Raw genomic sequence first — 20,869 nt, 5'->3', positions numbered from 1 at the left:
TGAGCGTCCAGAAACGTCCGCAGGAGATCTCGGAGTACCGGGTTGTGGTGTTAAGACTTTGAACAACTTGAGACCAGATTATGGAGCCATAATCTAAGTTGATGCCATTGTAAAGTCCATAAAGGATGGTGAGAAATCCTTTGCTCGTGGTATCAGACCCACCACAGCGTTCCGCTAAACCCTTGATTAACAGGGTAAGCAAGCCATTCCACTGCGAAGGAAGACAAGACTTCTTGACCTTTGCGATCGTTGTGAGTACATCAGTATAACCCATCTTGTACATCATCGAGAAAAGTTGGGCAGTTAAGACAAAATCTGGTGAGATGACGGATGAATCGACAGCAAGCCCTAGAAGAGAACAAAACTTGGTTTTGGAGACGGAGGTTTTCTTGTCATGGATGGTGAAGTAGATACGATCTTTGTGTTTATCATAACTTGCTGATGTGTAAACTTGAGAAAGCAGGGACATTGGAACTGGTTCCACCTGCGTGAGAGCCAACAGCAATGGGGAATATTTCAGACATTCCACCACATGGAGCATGTACGCATCATACAAAAAAGGAGTCATCTCGATAATCATATTCTGATTAGGCTTGATGGAAAGCAAAGATGAAGATGCAGTTTGGTCGTGCGCAGAAGAAGAAGTCGCCATTGTTGAATCGAAGAAGAAGATGAACAGTGGAAACTTTTTGAGAGAGAGAGAGAGGATATGTGTGTGGTAAATGCCAAAGAACACGATCACCCCTTATTTATACCGTTCACTGGAGAGAGAAAATCGTGATGATTATGGAACCAAAACGTCACCTGAAAAAGCGCGATTGGATGTTATGGTGTATCCCAGGAAAACGTCAGCACACGTGGGTGTGAAACGAATCAACTGCACGCGCCCAAAGCATATTTTTGTACCGTTTGAAATTCCTTGTGCCCTTGTTTGGTTACAACTGAAACTTAAAACCACATACCAAACAGTAATAAGAATGTTGGAAAAATTAATTTTCGTGCATAAGAGTGTGAAAGATAAAGAAATAAATCAAAGGTGTTTGAGATGTGAGTGATGTCTATGAAGAAGACATAAGGTGGAGGATTCCGGGCAAGAATCACTTCCTTCAAAGCCAAGAGATACTTGAAGTGCTTGTGTGGTTTCCCGAGAAATACGATCAATTGTCTGTCAATAAACAATGAAAGGCATCTTTTGATCATAGGCTGTTGGGTGGCTGTCCTCTAACCGAACATCAAGTCTCAACATAAAACTGAGTATTGGCAGAGGTACCTGTAAGACCGATGTGATCTGTTGAACAGGTAGGTGAGAATTATCTTGTGACAAGCATGGGATAAACAAAAATCTCAAAAAAAAAATAAACTGGACCTCTTTGGGAAGAAATGTCTGAGGAATAAACAATTTCATAAAAGATCACGCAAAAAGAAAATGAGATTTCCATGTAACAACTTGAGTATATCACTCACCGTCAATTCATTTTAGGTATTGGATTTTGGGTTTCACTTAGAACGTGGTAATCGAATCCAAGATCATAAACACAGATGTTGTGTAACCATAAGCTTCAGTGGTAAAGACCGAAAGCATCAAGGGTTACTTTAGGGAATCGAAGGTAAATGTAGAATTTGAGGAGGTGGATAAGGAACCGAATGTACCTTCTGCTACAGAAGTGTGACAAAGCAGAGCAACTCATGTCTCAAATGAGAAGAGTAAGGTAGCTCTAGACCGAGTGTTGGAAAATAGCTTGATTGGGAAGAAACGATAGGTATTGATCGAATCATTAAGGCTTACTCAAGGTCATAGAGGCTTGTGACAACATACAGCAGCATGCTTCTAGGGAATTCTAACTAGTCTGAGAGAAAAAAATGAAACATACCTGGTTGAACACTATCGAAGGTGATACTTGTATTTACCTGTGCAAAGCTTACACCAATCAGAACTAGCGAGTGGTGGAAATAAGTAAGAAACGGAATAAAAACAAAAATGAAAATATTTTTGTATTTTAAGATTTTTCTAAAAGAGAAAGATAAAATGTTTTTGTGATTTTGAAATATTTCTGAAAAAGAAATAAAAACAGAAAGATAAAATGTTTTTGTGATTTTGAAATTTTTCTGAAAAAGAAATAAAAACAGAAAGATAAAATGTTTTTGTGATTTTGAAATTTTCTGAAAAAGAAATAAAAACAGAAAGATAAATTGTACAACAGAAAAAAATGATGAAGCAGAGATAGACCGAGCGATCTGTGTATTTCGGTGACATTTAAAATTTCAGAACAGAGAGGAACCGAGCGGTCTGTTTATTTCGGTGTCATTAAAATTCCAGAACAGAGAGGAACCAAGCGGTCTGTTTATTTCGGTGTCATTAAAATTCCAGAACCGAGAGGGACCGAGCGGTCTGTCTATTTCGGTTCCATTAAATTTCCAGAACAGAGAGGGACCGAGCAGTCTGCCTATTTCGGTTCCATTAAATCTCCAGAGTAGAGAGAGAGACCGAGCGGTCTGCCTACTTCGGTTCCATTAAATCTTAGTTAGAGATTTGAGGATTCGGGACCGACTCACCTACCATCATACCTAAGCCTTGTAGAATTTTGTTGAAAGTCGCTTCAGGAAGAGCTTTGGTAAAGACATTGGCAAACTAATCAGTGGTTCGAACAAAGTGTACTTCAACGTTTCCATCTTCCACGTGATCTTTGATGAAGTGATACCTCAGTGCTATGTGCTTGGTCTTGGAGTGTTGCACTGGGTTATGACAAATCCTAATTGCACTTTCAGAGTCACAATATAGTGGGATCTTTTTCATATTGAGTCCATAGTCTTAGAGTTGACTCTAGATCCAAATCACTTGAGAGGTACAGGAAGCAGCGGTAATGTATTCTTCTTCAGCTGTAGACAAGGATACGCACGTTTGTTTCTTGGACTGCCAGCTAACCAACTTCCCATCAAGGAATTGGCAACCGCCAGTGGTGCTTTTCCTGTCGAGGCCACATCCACCAAGGTCGGCATCTGAGTAGGCTTGAACGAAGAAGCCTGAGTTAGAAGGGTACCAAAGACCTAAAGAGGTAGTTCTCTTGAGATATCGTAATATGTTCTTTACTGCAAGCATGTGAGGCTCCCTAGGATTTGCCTGAAACCTAGCACAGTAACAAACAGAAAACATTATGTCCGGCCTGCTAGCAGTAAGATACATCAGAGAGCCTATCATTTGACGATAAAGCGTAAGATCAACAGCTGGTTTATCCAGGGATGGAGTGAGTTTAGTGCCGAACGCCATTGGAACTTTGACCTTTGAATCTCCCATCATGCCAAATTTTGCTAAGAGGGTCTTCGTGTAAGCTTCCTGGTTGATAAAGATGCCTTCAGGTCCCTGTCTAATATTTAAACCAAGGAAAAAGTTAATGGGACCCATCGAGCTCATTTCAAATTTAGTCTCCATCAGTTTTCTGAATTCAGCTGTTAGGCTAGGATTCGTTGAGCCAAAGATGATATCATCGACATAAATTTGAACGATCATCAGGTGGTTACCTTCCTTTTTGCGAAAGAAGGTTGGGTCAACCGAACCTTGTTTGAATTTGGACATCTTTAAAAATTTAGTCAGCGTTTCATACCAGGCTCTCGGTGCTTGTTTCAGACCATACACGGCTTTATCCAAAATGTAACAATTATCGGGATACTTTTCATTCACGAATCCAAGAGGTTGCTCCACATACACAGTTTCTTCGAGTTCGCCATTGAGAAATTCACACTTGACGTCCATTTGAAAGACTTCAAAGTTTTTGTGAGCAGCATAGGCGAGAAATATTCTTACTGATTCCAGCCTAGCTATAGGAGCGAAAGTCTCTTCATAGTCAATGCCTTCCTTCTGACAGTATCCTTTTACGACCAGATGTGCTTTGTTTCTTATAACGTTCCCTTCCTTGTCAAGTTTGTTCCTAAAGACCCATTTGAGACCAACAACCGAGGCATCTGGAGGAGTTGGAATAAGACACCAAACTTTGTTCCTTTCAAATTCATTCAGTTCGTCTTGCATAGCTTGAACCCAATCGGAGTGATCAAGAGCAGTGTTAACTGTCTTTGGTTCAACTTTTGATACGAATGAGTTAAACATGCAGAATTCGACTTTTGAGAACAAGGAAGCTTGTTTTGCCTTGAGTTGTGATCGAGTCAAAACTGTTTCTGAGACATTACCAACAACTTGAGAGACAGGATGATTTCTGGTCCATTTGGTGAGAGGAGGGAAGTTTGGATCAAAAGATAGATCTAATTCAGCATTTATCATTTCTTCTGGTTCGGACAGACTGTCGAAGTCGTATGACATATCAGCATGCTCCTCCTCGACAAATGATCTTACAGGAATGTCTTGTGAATCTTGAGCTACAGTGGTTTCTTGTGGTGTTGAGCTTTCGGGCGTTGATGCACCTTCGGTTGGTGAGGCACTTTCGGATGGTGAGGCACTTTCGGTTGGTAAGGCACTTTCGGTTGAAGTTTGAGACCTTAGCTCCCCCTCAACTTGTAAACCAGGCTGGGATGATGTTGGATCCTCCCCCTCGACTAATGGTGGATACTCCCCCTCGATTGATGGTGGACACTCTCCCTCGACTGATGGTGGACACTCTCCCTCGACTGATGGTGGACACTCCCCCTCGACTGATGCATTGTGTTGGGGAGAGTCTTTTGAACCTGATTCTTCTTCATTCATTCTTCTTGCAGCATCGTCAACAAGTTGCTTCAAGTGATCTACTCTGTTGTCTGTTGCATTGGCTTCAGAAAGAGTGGCCTTCTCTGGTTCATCAAAAAGCTCCATGAAATTCTCGAATAGATTAGCGATCGAGGCTGTGACTTGGCCAGTTTGAGGAAAGATTTCTCCAGCTGTGTCTTCGTTGGCCTTTAGCTTTTTAACATAGCTATCATCAAAAGTCACGTAGTAAGTTTCTTCTATTTTCCTTGAACGCTTGTTTAACACCCTGTATGCTTTGGAAGTAAGAGAATAGCCCAGAAATATCCCTTCATCAGCTTTGACATCAAACTTGTTGCGGTGTTCTTTAGAATTGAAAATGAAACACCTTGAACCAAACACATGAAAAAACTTCACATTTGGCTTCCTGTTGTTGATGATCTCATAAGGAGTGAGAGTGAAGCGCTTGTTAAGATACGACCTGTTCTGTGTAAAACAAGCAGCAGAAATAGCATCAGCCCAAAAATATAAAGGTAAGGAAGCAAAACTTAGCATGGTTCGGGCAGCTTCACATAAGGATCGGTTTCGTCTTTCGACAATCCCGTTCTGTTGAGGTGTGTAGGGAGCTGAGAAGTTGTGACTGATTCCCTTTTCTTCCAGGAACCCTTCAAATTCTTTATTTTTGAACTCCAACCCATTGTCGCTTCTAATGTTGCGAACGACCTTCTTCAGCTGTACTTCAATCTGCTTGATGAACACTTTTAGCTTGTGAGTCACTTCAGAATTAAGCTTCAGAAAGAACACCCATGTAAAACGTGAAAAGTCATCAACAATAACAAGAATATACTTGCTACCACCAATGCTTTCGATAGAAGATGGACCACATAAATCAATATGAAGTAATTCTAGTGGTTCAACAACTTTAGTGTTTATTATAGATGGATGACTTTGACGACTCTGCTTCCCCATTTCACATGCATCACACAGATGATCTCTATCATATTTGAGCAATGGAAGACCTCTAACGTGACCTCCAGTAATAAGTTTGTTGATATCTTTGAAGTTGAGATGAGAGAGTCTTCGGTGCCATAGCCAGCTTTCGTCAGATTGTGCTTTGGATAACAAGCAGATGGCTGGGTTACCTTTGATGGGTTTGAGATTTAAAGGAAACATTTCGCCTTTACGCTCCGACTTGAGAATAACTCTTTTCGTCTTCTTCTCAATTATCTCAGAACCCTCATCATCGAATGAGACTTAAAGACCGGTACCTCCAACAAGCTGAGATACACTTATGAGGTTATGTTGCAATCCTTCCACATATGCAACCTTCCTTATTGTGAAATCACCATTTGTAATCATTCCATAGCCTTTTATGGTGCCGAAGGATTTGTTCCCAAATTTGACATTTCCACCATCTGAAAGAGATCTGAATTCCCTTAGCTCTTCCTTCCTTCCTGTCATGTGACGCGAGCAGCCACTATCAATGTACCATTCTTCGTCAAACTGCTCGTCACTGATAACGTGCAAAAATTAAGCAGATTTAGGAACCCAGAGCTTCTTGGGTCCAGGTGAGCTTTTTACAGGAACAGGAATAGTAAGAGAGATGTCAACTAAATATGTTTTTTTTATTAGTGTTGTTTCATCTTTCCTTTTGATGGTGAAAACTTTGATTTTATTTGGATTTGATGCTTTTGGTATTGATTCTGGTTCAATAACTGAAATCTTCTGTTTTCCTTTTTGTTCAGCTGATGACTGAGATTTTTGAGAAGGAACAGAGTGGAATTTAGGACAAGAAGAGACAGAAGATTTTGAAGAGTTAGAAGAGTTAGAATGAGATAGCTCAGATCGGTATGACTTCTTGGTTGAAGATTCTAGGTGACTCTTTTGCTTTTGATTAACAGTAGGACCAACCCTAGAGTTTTGATCTCTTTTGATTTCCGAACCAAACCTGTGCTTTCGGTTGAAATCATTTTCTGAACCGAACCTATGCTTTCGGTTGTTGTTATGCTCTGAGCCGAACCTCTGTTTTCGGTTGTCATTGTGCTCTAAACCGAACCTCTGCTTTCGGTTTTCATTGTGCTTTGAACCGAACCTCTGCTTTCGGTTGTTGTTTTGCTCAGAACCGAGCCTCTGCTTTCGGTTGTTATTGCTCTCTGTCGATCCAACAGGATTTTTCTCTGGTTTTAAATTCCTGTCTTGATGTGAGAAATAGGCATTTTGCGATTGCCAAAATTGTTTTCTTTCTGAGAGATTCTTCCTGTATCTCTGATTCCTTTCTCTTTTTTGATTTCTCATCTACTTTGGTTGATGATGGATGTTAGCTTTATGTTTTTGGTTTTCGTTGGCTGATCCACTCTGAACTGATGTAGTTTCACTTGGGGATGTGACTTCTTTTGCAGGAATTTCTTTCTCTTGAGGGACATCTTTTGTTCCACTGGTACTTGCCACGTTGAAGCTATCAGGTTTATTCAAAGGTTCTGGTACGTATCTTCCTATGCTTTTCCATGAAGTCCTTTCAGACAGACCTACCGTTTCATCAGCATTGTCAATGGGAGCTGACCAGAAGAACTCGTCACAGCCATCAGCATTGTCTTCGTTCACAATAGCTGTGAGTTCAGTAGTCTGATGTTCGGTTACACCTGTGACTTTGTACACCTGATTTGGAGTGGTTCTAACTTTTTGATATACGACTGCCTTCTCTACAAGAATCGGGGACTTTTGTTGGGACAACCGAGTGAACTCCACAGAATTTTCTGAAATGATATTTTTGTGGTTCTCGGGTTCATTCTTGACAAATTCTGAACAATCAACTGTGTCCTCTACAGAAATTTCACTCATATTATCGCCCTCATTAAGCTCAGATGCATTTTCAACATCAATTTTATTTTCTGAGCTTAAGTTGACATTCAATGAGTCAAATTTTTGTATGGTTTCGGTTCTTAGCTTCAGTTTATCATTTTCATCCAAAAGGTTTTTGAGCATGTTCTTGTGGTCCTTGGATTTTATGAAAGATTCTATTTTGTCCAGTCCATACATATATGTTGGATTAACATCCTCAAACGAAATAATACTCTCACAATTATATGCTTCAGCATCAATTTCATCTTCCTTAAACTCAAGAAAGGGTAAAATCATGCGATGAATCTTTTGCCCTATTTCACAATTCAAATGAAGCTGAGTAATATTTGTATAAAGACGTTTGGCAATCAAACAAAAAACATTTCGCTGCTTCAAAAGCTTTAAATTGTCTCTTTGCAAATAAATGTTTTCATCTTTTATTTTGATTAACTCCGACTCCTTCAGTTCGATCCACATCCGCCGTTCCTCACTCTTCGAAGACACCCTGCTTAATTGGTCAGTTAGGTTAGAATTGGTGACCCGAGTTTGAGTTAAACTACTATCTAGATGAGAGATTCTTGAATTAACACTTTTTAATTCCTTTTCATATGAGCATTGTGGGACTTTAAATGAGACAGAAACTGATTGTACCTTCTTGATCAGTTCATTAAGTTCGTTGAACTGCACGCTGAGTGGTTTGGCAGTAAAGCACAGATTCTGTTGTTCCTTTGTGTCATCATTCCCACCATCAGTGTTGTATCCCCTCATCTGAGAAACATCGGACACCATCAAGCATCTTCCTCCACTGCTCTCTTCTTTCGCTACATAAGCCTTTCCATGTGAAGGCTTCCTCACTTCATCATCTTCGGAGTCGGTTGACCAGACCTCCACGCGACCGAACTCATCATCAGCTATCGAACCCTGCACAATTAAAGCATTCATAGGAGGGTTAGCAGCAGATTTCTTCATCCTTAATTCATCAACCTTTTTCATCAACACAACTTCTTCATCATTTTCCTCGTCCTTTTCTACCATCTTTTTGAGGATGCAGTCTTTTGCATAGTGGTTCTTTCCTCCACAATAAAAGCAGCTCACTCGAGAATCTCCTTCAGCTTTCGGTTCCTTCTTTGACTCTGCAGCCTTCGGTTCATCTTTGACCTTTTCAGAGCTATAACTCCCTTGACAGTTTCGGTTCCTGTTAGTGGGGAATCTCTTCGTGATGAATCTCTTGGGGTTTGACACCATCATAGCATAGTCCTCAGACGTGAGATCATAATCATCCAAGTTGAGATCTTCGTCCTCTATCACCGCTTTGCTTTTCGACAGGAGGGCTAATGAACCAAGACCTGAAACAATGTTTTTCTCCTGTAATACGATCTTTTCTTGAGATTTTAGGATCCCCACCAGTTTTGCCAAAGAATAGGATTTGAATTGCTCGTACGCTTTAACTGTGGACACGATTGCTCTCCACTCAGATCTGAGTCCGTTCAAAAACGTAACCTTCTGTTCAATAAGCTTCCTTTCGATGTCATGTTTGATCATCTTGCTAAGAAGATGATTGAAGCGATCGAACGTTTGAGTTACCGTTTCTTCTGTTCCTTGCTTGAATTCACCAAACTCAGACAAGAGTAAGGTTTGAATGGAGTGTTCAAGATCTTCGTCTGTAGAGTACAGTTCACGTAGCCTGTCCCATATCTCTTTTGCAGTCGTGCATGAACTTACCAGCCTAAAAGTATCGGATTGAAGAGCAAATCTGATCAATCTTAACGCTTTGATATTGCACTGAAATTTAACTTTTTCGTCTTGCGCTACATCTTTAACATCTTTCAGAAGATCGTTATACTCCTTTTGAGTTTTAATAATCCTTGAAGTTGCTGAATGAGAAAAAGGTCCAGAGATGATTGCTTCCCAGATGAGCTATCCATTATCCTCAGATCCTATGACATAATCTTCAAAGTGATTCGCCCAGACTTCATAATCATGGGTGTACAGGATGGGAATCTTCGTTGTTGATCCAATGTTGTTTGAAATATTGATGGGATTGGATTGCGACTCGTCCATAATTGATCGAATAACATGTTCAAAGATCAGACTTGTAATATATCAAATTAGGGAAAAAATAATAAATATCGAGATACGTCAATTATGAGATGACGGCTCAATAAATATCAATGAATGCGGAATAACCCTAATCGAAGCTTTTGCACAGAAAAGAAGTGTATCGATTACACAGCCTCCTGCTCTGATACCAATTGATAAGTTTAAAAATAAACTTGAAGATCGATTAGATCTATGAAACAGGTAGAGAAATAACCAGATAAACAATAAGAACAAGCAAATGGATCAAAAGGTGTCGAATGATTAATAAACAACCCTCAGAAGAGCTCGATAAAGAACATCAACTGTAGAGGATTTTAGGGTTTACAATAATCAATGAGAATGACGACAGCTGCCCCATACGCATACATGCATGCATATATTTATATTAAAACCCTAACAGTTTATCTAAGAAAAAGGAGACTAATCTAGATAAACATGGATTGACAAGCCCAATCCGGTTGTAAAACAAAAGGGCCCAAGACGCAACACATTAATCTTCAACAAAAACACACACAAGAGGGTCAAATATCCTCAAGAGGGGCTAGGGTTACAAAAATGGGACTCAAAGGGCAATGGAGGCTGAGAAACGAGAGGATCATGGGTCATAATGTTGTTTAAATAAGGTCCAAACCCTAAAATTTAGGCTTTGTCCCGTGGGTGCCTACGCCCTGCGTACTCCCACATTTCCAAAAATGGCAAAACTACCCCTAGGGACTAAATATGCAAAATAATCACATACCAAGGGCCAAAAATGAAAAGTACCTTGAATCGGGTGTTACAATTCTCCCCTTATTGAATCAGAATTCGTCCTCGAAGTCCGCTTCCATAAATAACTCTCGGTAATGCTACCTCATCTCGTCTTTAGGCTCCCATGTCCATGCAGACCCCTTTCGGTGCTTCCACAACACCTTCACTAACTCCATAATGTTGTTCCTCAAGGTTTTTGTCTTCTTGTCAAGGATGGAAATCGGTCTCTCAATATATTGCAAGAAATCATCCACCTGAATATCCTCCAATGGAACCACCATGGAATGATCAACCAAACATTTTCACAAGTGAGAGACATGAAATGTGCAATGGATCTGACTAAGTTCCTCAGGTAGATCCTAGAGATACGCAACCCGGACCACCCATTCCAAAACCCTAAAAGGATTGATATACTTGGGATCCAGCTAGCCCCTCTTACTGAATCGGATGACACCTTTCCAAGGTGACACCTTTAGGAGTACCATGTCCCCAACCTGGAACTCTATATCTGATTGGTGCTTGTCGGCATAGCTCTTTTACCAACTTTGTGTTGTCTAAAGTATACCATAAACCTGCTGAATCAAACCAATAGTCTTGAGTACCACCTTAGTACTCCCTATGACCCGCTAATCAACCTCACCCCAACATATCGAGGTCTCGTACTTCTTCCTGTAGAGCATCTAAAAAGGAGGTCGATTAATGCTGGTGTGATAACTGTTGTTATACGAAAACTCCGCCAAAGGGGGATACGTATCCCAAATCCCACCAAAATCCAATACACATGCCCGAAGCATATTGATATATGCATATCCACATATATATATATTTTACATCATATCTTAATATTTTTAACTATATTTATGCTTATTATAGAACAAAAGGTACTTATTATACTTAATATCTGTTATGTAGCATAAAAGACATGCTCGGAAGCAATATGGAAGCTAAAAGCAGGAAAATGCAAGCTTAGGCAAGAAGAATACACAAGAAGAATATTGATGGATAACTTGACCCCTCGTTAGTATTTTAACCATATCTAATGAATAATAATTGGATTTAAAATGATCTGAAAACTAGATACAATTTCGGATGACTTTGGTGTTTTGAGAAAATTCGGATTTCCAACCACTACGACGTAGTGATCCCACCACGACGTGGTGAATGGAATTTTCACGATTCTTGACAATGGCTTGGAGAATACGAGATAAACACGAGGACCACGACGTGGTACCCAGATTTTAGGTGTATATATATATATATATATATATATATATATATATATATATATATATATATATATATATATATATATATATATATATATATGAACATAGGGTCAAATTGAGAGACTTGGAGGTGACTTTCTAGAGAAGTATTATGACAAAAAAAAAACCTCCGGAAAACCCTTAGAAGAGGAGGTAACAATATATATATATATATATATATATATATATATATATATATATATATATCTGAACATAGGGTCAAATTGAGAGACTTGGAGGTGACTTTCTAGAGAAGTATTATGACAAAAAAAACCTCCAGAAAACCCTTAGAAGAGGAGGTAACAATTAGAGCTCAAGATTTGAAGAGATCTAGAAGAAAACATCATCAATTCATTCGGTTTGATCATGTTTAGCTTTATTCTTATTGAGTTTTTGTTTTTTATTACTACCATGAGTAGCTAATTTAGTAGACTTTCGTTTAGTTAGATGAAACCCTAATAACTATGGTTTAGTTGATTAATTTATGGATTTATAAAAGTTGGTTTGGAGCTTGTGTTTGATTAACTTACCTAGCATGTTAAAGTGTTTCTCTTTGTTGCTTTAATTAATGTTAAGTGTAGCTTAGTGACCATTAAATTACGTGAACTTGTTTACCTGGTGATTTAGTGACCATTAAATTGTTAGAGCTAGGATTGACCACATCTCAGTTAAGTGATAAAAGTAACAATTTAGCTATGTTGGAGAACATAATTGTGATCATAATTTTGTTTAACAAATCTAATATAGTCAAATTATAATTAAAGTGTTTCTCTTTGTTGCTTTAATTCAAGTTAATTGTGACCTTACCAAGTAGTATATGAATTGATGAAAATATTAGTAGATTGGACCAGATCGCTAATTACAAAATAATTGGTAACCAACTTAATTAATCCATAAATAATAACTAACCATATGGAAAAGATGGATTCAAAAATAAACGAAAATGTTTTTGATATATTGATAACAACCATATTAATTGAGTGATTAAGTTTTTCTGAACTTGAAAACTCAGATAAAAATCCTCATTTTAGTTGTTTTTCTTAGTTTAGCTTTTAGTAGTTATTTTATTAATTAAATATCGTTCCCTGCCATCGACACCCGACTTACCTAAACTATTCTATAACTCGACTAGGTACACTTCGTAGGTGCATTTTAGCTAGTTAAGTTCGTTAGGTTATAAATTTAAAACCAGATAGGTATAATCTGCACCACATCAAGTCTTTGGCGTCGTTGTCGGGGAACGACTTATTTGATTTTTAGTTTAATCTCTTTTAGTTATCCGATCCTTTTTGTGGGGTAAAAACTGCAAAAAGTTAATTTTTATGCATTTATTTTTCTGTCTGATCAGCAACCACGTCGTGGTTACGTTACACTCATTTTTAGTTTAGTTATCTTTTGTTCGTTTTACGTGTTTTTTTAGTTTTGTTTTAGTAGAAAAAAGGGTAACATCACGACCATGACAATGGATGAGTACATGCAGCATATGAGGAACGAAAACATATGGGGTCTTGATCCTCCAAAATCCCAACAACAACAAAGTTTGAAATGTCGGGGCACATTCTTGGCATGCTAAAGGAATGACCTTTTATGGGAAGGACCATGAGGACACTTATGAGCACATAAAAGAGGTGGTGGAGGTTTCACATTATTTTAATGCACCAAACGTGAGTAGAGATGCGGTGATGCTTCGACTTTTTCTGGTCACGTTGAAGGGTGAAGCTAAGGAATAGTTAAAATCACTTCCCTTTGGGACAATCACAACTTGGACTGACTTTAAGATTAAGTCCATCAACCAGTTTACCCATCCTTCAAAAGTGGCAAAGCTAAAAAGAAACATATTAAATTTTCAACAACTAGAAGAGGAGTCATTATATGCAGCTTGGGAATGTTACAAGAGATATTTATGACATTGCCCTCAACATGACTTCAATGTGCAACAAGAGATATTAATATATTATGATGGAGTCAATGTGTTCACTCGTTAACTTCTAGACCCACAAGGGCCCATGAAAAAGAAGGAACCGACAACAAATAAAGTTTTGATTGAAGAATTCACTAAGCATTCAAGAGAGTATCACAACTCAAAGGAGGATGTCATCAAATAAAAATCAAGTAAAGATGGAGGTCAAGATGCTATCAGTGCAGTTATTGCAAAGCTCGATGCATTGGAAAAAAAAGATCACAAAAATGGGAGAATCAATTCAAGATAGATGTAGAGCTTGTGGAGGACCCCATTCTACTAAGGATTGTGAGTTGGAGTACAAGAGAGATCGTGATACAAAAGAAATTCAAGAACTTAAGCGTGATCTCTACCAAATTTAACAATTCTGATCAAAGAAAATATCTGCTCTCGAGTCAACGTTATTTAGATTCATGGAAGCTAGCAAAAAACGACATGATGCTACAGACACAATACTTAGAGAACAAAAATAATATATTTTAAGTAGTTGTATGCAAGTGGTGAAATTGACAAGGTTTTTATAAGAAAAGCTACCGGATTCACTTTCACAAAAATCGAGTCAATCCAAAACGCTCAAGCCATGGTCGTTTATACAGAAGAAGAAGACGAAATGGTGCGTATGGGGGACCTTAAATAGCACTCTAATTGGTCACTTAAATAAAAATGAAAGAAGAAGAAGAGTGTCATGGTTCTGACCAGTCACAACAACGTGTAGGCAATAGTCCCACGTCGTGGATGAAAAAATGATTATGCTTTTTATGTCATTAAGCCATATCGACCACCTCTCCGTTTCCCATCTCGTGCCAATGTAAATATGGTGAAACAAGAGAACACGATGTTCATTAAGCGTGATCAATTTGAACGTGTGAAGGAAGAAGAGTGGAAGGAATGGGAGGAGCCTTTACCCAAAGAGCAATTGGAAAAAGAAGTGAATTATTCGAAACCTCCAGTTTCAACGCCTATGATTTTTGAGCTGTTTGCTTTTACAAGACCACCAAATCTAGTAACAAGGTCGATTGAAGGAAAAGAAGAAGAGAGTGGTGAGTCTAATTATGATAAGAAAACACCTAGAAAACAACAATACAAAAGCTAAATACACGGGAATGAGGAAAGAACCCAAGCGAAAACAGAAAGAATATGTCAACCCAACAATGCAAGAAAGCTCAAGAAAGGCATTCAACAGACGGGTTGCTTACAAACAAGCAAGGCTCAAGATAATGGAGAACAGGGAAGTTACACTTCCACTTTACACAACATATAGTGGGAAGGAGTCCGGCTCAAAAATCATTTAAAAAGAAGCGTTTCTCGGGAGGCAACCCGTTGTTTTTAGAGTTTGGATTCTCTTTTTGATTTAGTTTAGTTTTTTTTTCTTCTTTTTAGTTTTATTTTAGCTTAACCAAATGATGATGTGTTTCTCTAGTATTTGATCTTATTTTGTAGTATTGAATAAAAGTGAAGTAGTGAAGGAGCTTAATTGGAAACAGCTAGGAGATTTTAAAAGACTGGAACCTAGAAGCCGCATTTTTTAATAAGCATGGGGTACCTAACGGGAAAAATTTTGAAGAAAAAATTATGTGAAGATACCACGATGTGGTCAACATTACTATGCCATGGGAATTTATCTTTTCGCGATCAAATGAGTTCTGACTAATCACCATGTTGTTGCCCTCAATTGCCACAACATAGAATTTCTTATTTTCACAACTAAAATTTTCTACCATCGACACCACAACGTGGCGTCGCTTTCCCACATCGTGGTCGGGCTTCAATGAAATATTTTGAAATTTTTCGCACCATAATTTTTGAAGATGCAAGTCTCTGGTTCACATTTTTCTGGCACATTTATGAGTAGTTACATGCGTCCAGTTTCCAATTATACTTTCAAGATGTCCAAGTTTTCCCACCAACAATTAGAGATCAACCTCACAACTTCTATCCCAGGGGATTCTGTTCATTTTTCTCCCTCTTTACTTTTATCGTTTGCATAGCATGTAATGGGGACATTGCATAAAATAAGTGTGGGGTAGGGGTTGATTACATTATAGTACAAGCATTTGATTTTCACAAAAATTACATTATCATAAAAAAGAATTGCTAGTGTTGACAATATGCATTCACATAAACTTGAAATAATAGTTTAATTAAGGAAAATCTAGCCAATTAAATTATTTTTTGCTAGTATTGTGTAGGACGATCCGATGAGAGCTCAAATGTTTACTTGAGCCCAAATGTTTACACGAGATATGAAAGATAATCTGGTAGTTTATATGGCATAATAAGTTTTGCAGTGTGTACCTGGAATCTATTCAAGAGAGCTTATGTAGTTATTACACTTAAACTAATACCTCAAACTAATAAAGGTTAAAGTTAAGCTCCATTGCTTAAGCATGTAGGCTTTAAGTTGAAAAAAAGTGAGTTATATATATTAAAAAGAGAGAGAGAGAGAGAGAGAGAGAGAGAGAGAGAGACTGTTGAAAAGGTTGAAAGAATTTTGGATCTACCAAAGTATGAAGATCAAAAGATCAAAAATTTTGAAGAATCAAAAAGTTGAAGATACCAAAAATCAAACAAAAAGGTGGTGAATTCAAAGAAATCAAAAAGCAAATATCAAAGAAGAGATGAATTCAAAGAGCTCCATTATGGTATCAAAGTTGTAATTCTTTAGATCATATGTATGCTTAAGAAGCTTAACTAAAAATAACTTGAGGTTAAGAAAGATTTTTGAGGATGGATTAGGAAGGTTGCAAAAATGAGTGTCATATAAACTAAGGGGTGAAGGTTCATAAGGATTAGGATTGGAAAGTGTTTAGGAATTATAGACACAAATACATACATTGCGGCCTTGAGATAATGGTTGGGTTTAAAATAGATTGACTTATGTGGTATTGGTAAGATAAAAATCAGTTTGCTTGGGGGGGAAACAAAGGTTAAGTGTGGGTTATTTTGATATATGCATATCTACATATATATTTTACATCGTATCTTAATACTTTTAGCTATATTTATGCTTATTATAAAACAAAAGGTACTTATTATGTCTAATATATATTATGTAGCATAAAAGACATGCACAGAAGCAATATGGAAGCTGGAAGTAGTAAAATGCGAGCTTAGGCAATAAGAAGAAACAAGAAGGATGTTGTTGGAAAGCTTGACCCCTTGTCAGTATTTTGACCATATATCATGACACGTAACTCCGATTAAGGTGATTCAAAATGATCTAAAAACTAGACGACGACTTGGAGAATACGGGATAAACACAAGGACCACAACGTGGTGCCACTACCACGACCTGGTGGCCAGATTTTAGGCAAGTATATATATATATATATATATCCGAACATAGAGTCAAATTAAGAGACTTGCAGGTGACTTTCTGGGGAAGTATTATGTGACATCCCCAATTTCACTGCTAGAAAAAACCGATTTGTTTATACTATATTTGAAAATCATAGTATATTTTTGAAGAAATATGTTGAGGAATTTGTTCCCCTAAAATATGATAAAGAATTTATGAAAGCATTTTCGAAAAAATGTATTATATTAAAAACTTTAGGATATCATCATTAATACCGATAAAAAACATAAACATAAACAACATAGGCCTTATAATATCTATTTATTCTAGAGGCCTATAATCCATTGATCTCTCATCTGATCATCACTCATGTGCTCTGTTGCCACTACCTGTATATGAGAAAACTGAGTGGGTCAGACTTGGGTGCCTGGTGAACACATAGGATTTTCAACCCACAATAATTAAGTTTATTAATTTTGTCAAATCAAATAGCCTGATTACTCGTTCCCGTTATCCTTAATTTTGTCCCTAGAGCATCTAAAGTAAGGGACCTATCCTAACGATTTTCAACTAGATGGACACTACTGCTAAGGAGGTTTCTCATCCATATATGTTCGTAAGGCAACCATGAGGGGGATGGAGTACACCGGTGAACACATCGTCCAGAAACACCTACAAGTTGCGAGCATGCTAACGTTCCACTAGACTGTCTAGAATAGTCCATGTTCGTCATCTATACTCCGCTAGATGACTGGATCATCGTCAACATCAAGGCCTCTCATCATTTTATTGAATCACACATCAACTATTTCATCTACCCATGTTTTACCCCAACAGATTTGTAAATATAAAATGCATATACAGTTTAAATCATTTAGAACATGTATAAAACGTTCATCCAACATAGATATCAGGTAAACAAATAATATGCACACATAGCACATAATTTATATAACATACTTCATATCTATGTGTAAGATGAAAGTAACTACGCACTCACATTAGTAGCGTGATTGGATATAATCTAACTAGAAACGGTCTGCAGTTCGTGATCGTCGGGCTCGGGACGTGGAATATCTTCAGCAAATGAGATATATGTAAGAAGATTTGGGTGTAAGAAGAGAAATGGTCGAACTTGATATTTATAGGCTGCCCAAAACAAGTTCATGTTGTGGACTTAATGTTCACGTTGTGGAACTCAACTGCATCACTTTGTAGACTTGCCATTTGGGTCCTAGCTTCGGAAGGTGTCACGATACTGATTTCACGTCATCAATCTTATGTCCACGTCATGGAATCTTAACACATCACTTTCGTAGACTTCCCATCTGCATTCTAGCCTTGATAAGTGTCCTATATCACATTCATAACGTGAATCTTATGTCCACGTCGTGGAGCATGGCTGATTAGGGTTTTTTCCACGTGTCATGCTCATAGACTGCTACATCTTCGGAAGGTCATAATGTTTGCATAAGAACTCCATTTGTGACGTTCAATATATCTACATGTAGGTGGAGATGTACTCTAAAACTTTCTTTCAGATCACTAAAGCTAAAAAGTACTTTATCGTAAACTCAATTTTTACGATTCCTAGTGTCGTGCCGGTTTTGTCGCGAAACTTCGACAAATCATAACTTCTTCGTTATAACTCGGATTTCGACGTTCTTTATATCTCCGAAATCCTTGTCCCGACCACTAAAATTTCTTCATAAATATTGGGTTTATCTATTATTTTATTTTTGACACTTATTTTTATTCTTAACTTATTATAACTTATATATAAGTATAATGCACATAAAATCACATCATTCCACTTTATTACTTAAAAGTAAGTTATAATTTTTTACCCTAACTATTACACCATAATACTAATGCTTAGCCTAGAAAAACAGGCGTTACAATTATCTCCTTCTTAGGATGATTCCATCCCAGAATCATACATCAGCAAACAGATGTGGATAGTGAGTCATCATGTCACTCTCTGTTTCCCAGGTGAGGTTCGACCCATTCATATGTTTCCATCACACAAGCACTAAGTCAACCATCTTGCATCGCAACTTCTTAATCTTACAACCAACAATTGCCTCAGGCTCTTCGATTAGACTTTTATTTTCATCCATCCTTAACTATGAAATTGGAATTGTATCGGGAACTTCTCTCGTAAACTTCCTCAAATAATGCACATGGAAAGTGTTATGCCTACCATCTAGTACTTCTGGCAACTCCAACCTGTAAGCTTGGTTCCCAATCCTCTGAAGAACTTTGAATGGTCCCATAAACCTTGGACTCAACTTCCCTCTTTTCCTAAATCTTATAAGTTCCTTCCATGGTGACACCTTAAGCAAAACCGAATCTACAACTTCGAATGTCATTGGTCATCTCTTCTTGTCAGCATAGCTCTTTTGACGATCCTGAGCTGCTAACATCCTTTCTCTACTCACCTTTAACTTTTCAGCAGTCTGATGGACTATCTCGGGGCCCATAAACTTCTTTTCTCCAGCTTCAGGCCAACAAAATTGCATACGACACTTATGTCCATACAAACTTTGATAAGGTGCCATCTTGATGCTCGAATGGTAAGTATTACTGTAGGAAAACTCTACCAGGGGTAAGTGCTCATCCTAGTTACCTTGGAATTCTAGGGTACATGCTCTCATCATACCTTCTAGTGTTTAAATCATTCTTTCACTCTGACCATCAGCCTACGGATAGTAGGTTGTACTTAAACACAACTTCGTACCCATTTCCTCTTGTAGACTCCTCCAAAACCTTGATGTGAAATGACTGTCACGGTCTGATACAATCGTTAATGCAACACCGTGAAGTCTTACTACTTCCTTCACGTAAGCATTTGCAAGCTTATCCATAGACCATCTTTCATTGGCTACTATGAAGTGTGCACTCTTTGTGATACGATCCACAACTTCCAAAATCATGTCGCGACCGTTCTTCATCCTAGCCAGTTTAGTCACAAAATCCATGGTGATGTCTTCCCATTTATCCATGGGTATAGGTAAAGGTTCTAAAATCCCATACGGTTTCTGATGTTGTGCTTTAACTCTCGTACATGTTATACAATCGACCATATACTTTGCAACATCAAGCTTCATCATCGGCCACTAGTAGTAAGGTTTTAGATCCCTTTACATCTTAGTCCTACTAGGATGAATCAAGTACAATCGACCGTTCTTCCTCCTATCTTAGGTACCCAAATTCTATCTTGGAATACCTTCAATCATTGACTATTTGTACCGAATACCAACGTCTTAGCTAAACATTATTCCTTTCGGTCATTTTTCTCTAAAACTTCTTCCTGAGCTTTCTTGATGCTTTCCTCAATCGTTGAGACAACTTATATTCTTAACACTCTAGGCCTTTTTCTTTCAAGGTTTACTTTTCGACTTAGAGCGTCAGCTACAACATTTACTTTACCAAGGTGGTGAAGTATCTCATAATCGAAATCCTTGAGTAACTCTAGCCAGCGTCGTTTTCTCATATTCAACTCCTTCTGATTAAAGAGATACTGGAGACTCTTATGATCAGTGAAAAGTTTGCACTTCATGTCATAAAGATAATGCCTCCCTATCTTTAATGCGAATTCTACCGCTACCAACTAAATATCATCATTGGGGTAGTTCTTCTCGTGTTCTTTTAGTTATTGAGATGCATATGCCATCACCTTATCTCTTTGGGTTAGTATAGAACCTAACCCAATTCCAGATGCATCGCTATAAACTGCGAACTCTTCAACTCCGTCAGGTAAAGAAAGAATTGGTGATTCACATAACTTCTTCTTTAGCTTCTCGAATGCCTCTTCATGTTTCTCATTACATGTGTCTGTAGCTCATTTATGGTTCAAAGTTGTTAATGGAGCAGCTATCAAAGAAAAGCCTTGGATAAACCTTCGGTAATATCCAGCTAATCCTAGAAAGCTACGAATCGATGTGGAGCTTTTTGATTGTTCCCACTTCATCATAGATTCAATCTTTGCTGGT

At 38.0% G+C, this 20,869-nt stretch overlaps 1 non-coding gene across 1 annotated transcript; it reads right to left on the bottom strand.

Annotated features, from left to right (window-relative positions):
* Nucleotides 1-13,436: 13,436 nt before the first annotated feature.
* On the bottom strand, nucleotides 13,437-13,543 carry LOC145013538 (small nucleolar RNA R71). Its single transcript, XR_013665091.1, has one exon. It is a non-coding gene; the product is annotated as a small nucleolar RNA R71 (small nucleolar RNA).
* Nucleotides 13,544-20,869: the final 7,326 nt, after the last annotated feature.

The sequence above is a fragment of the Lactuca saligna genome, chromosome 8 (assembly GCF_052625555.1).
Source record: "Lactuca saligna cultivar CGN05327 chromosome 8, ASM5262555v1, whole genome shotgun sequence".
Lineage (NCBI taxonomy): Eukaryota > Viridiplantae > Streptophyta > Magnoliopsida > Asterales > Asteraceae > Lactuca > Lactuca saligna.
This window is presented reverse-complemented; position numbering and strand designations above follow the sequence as displayed.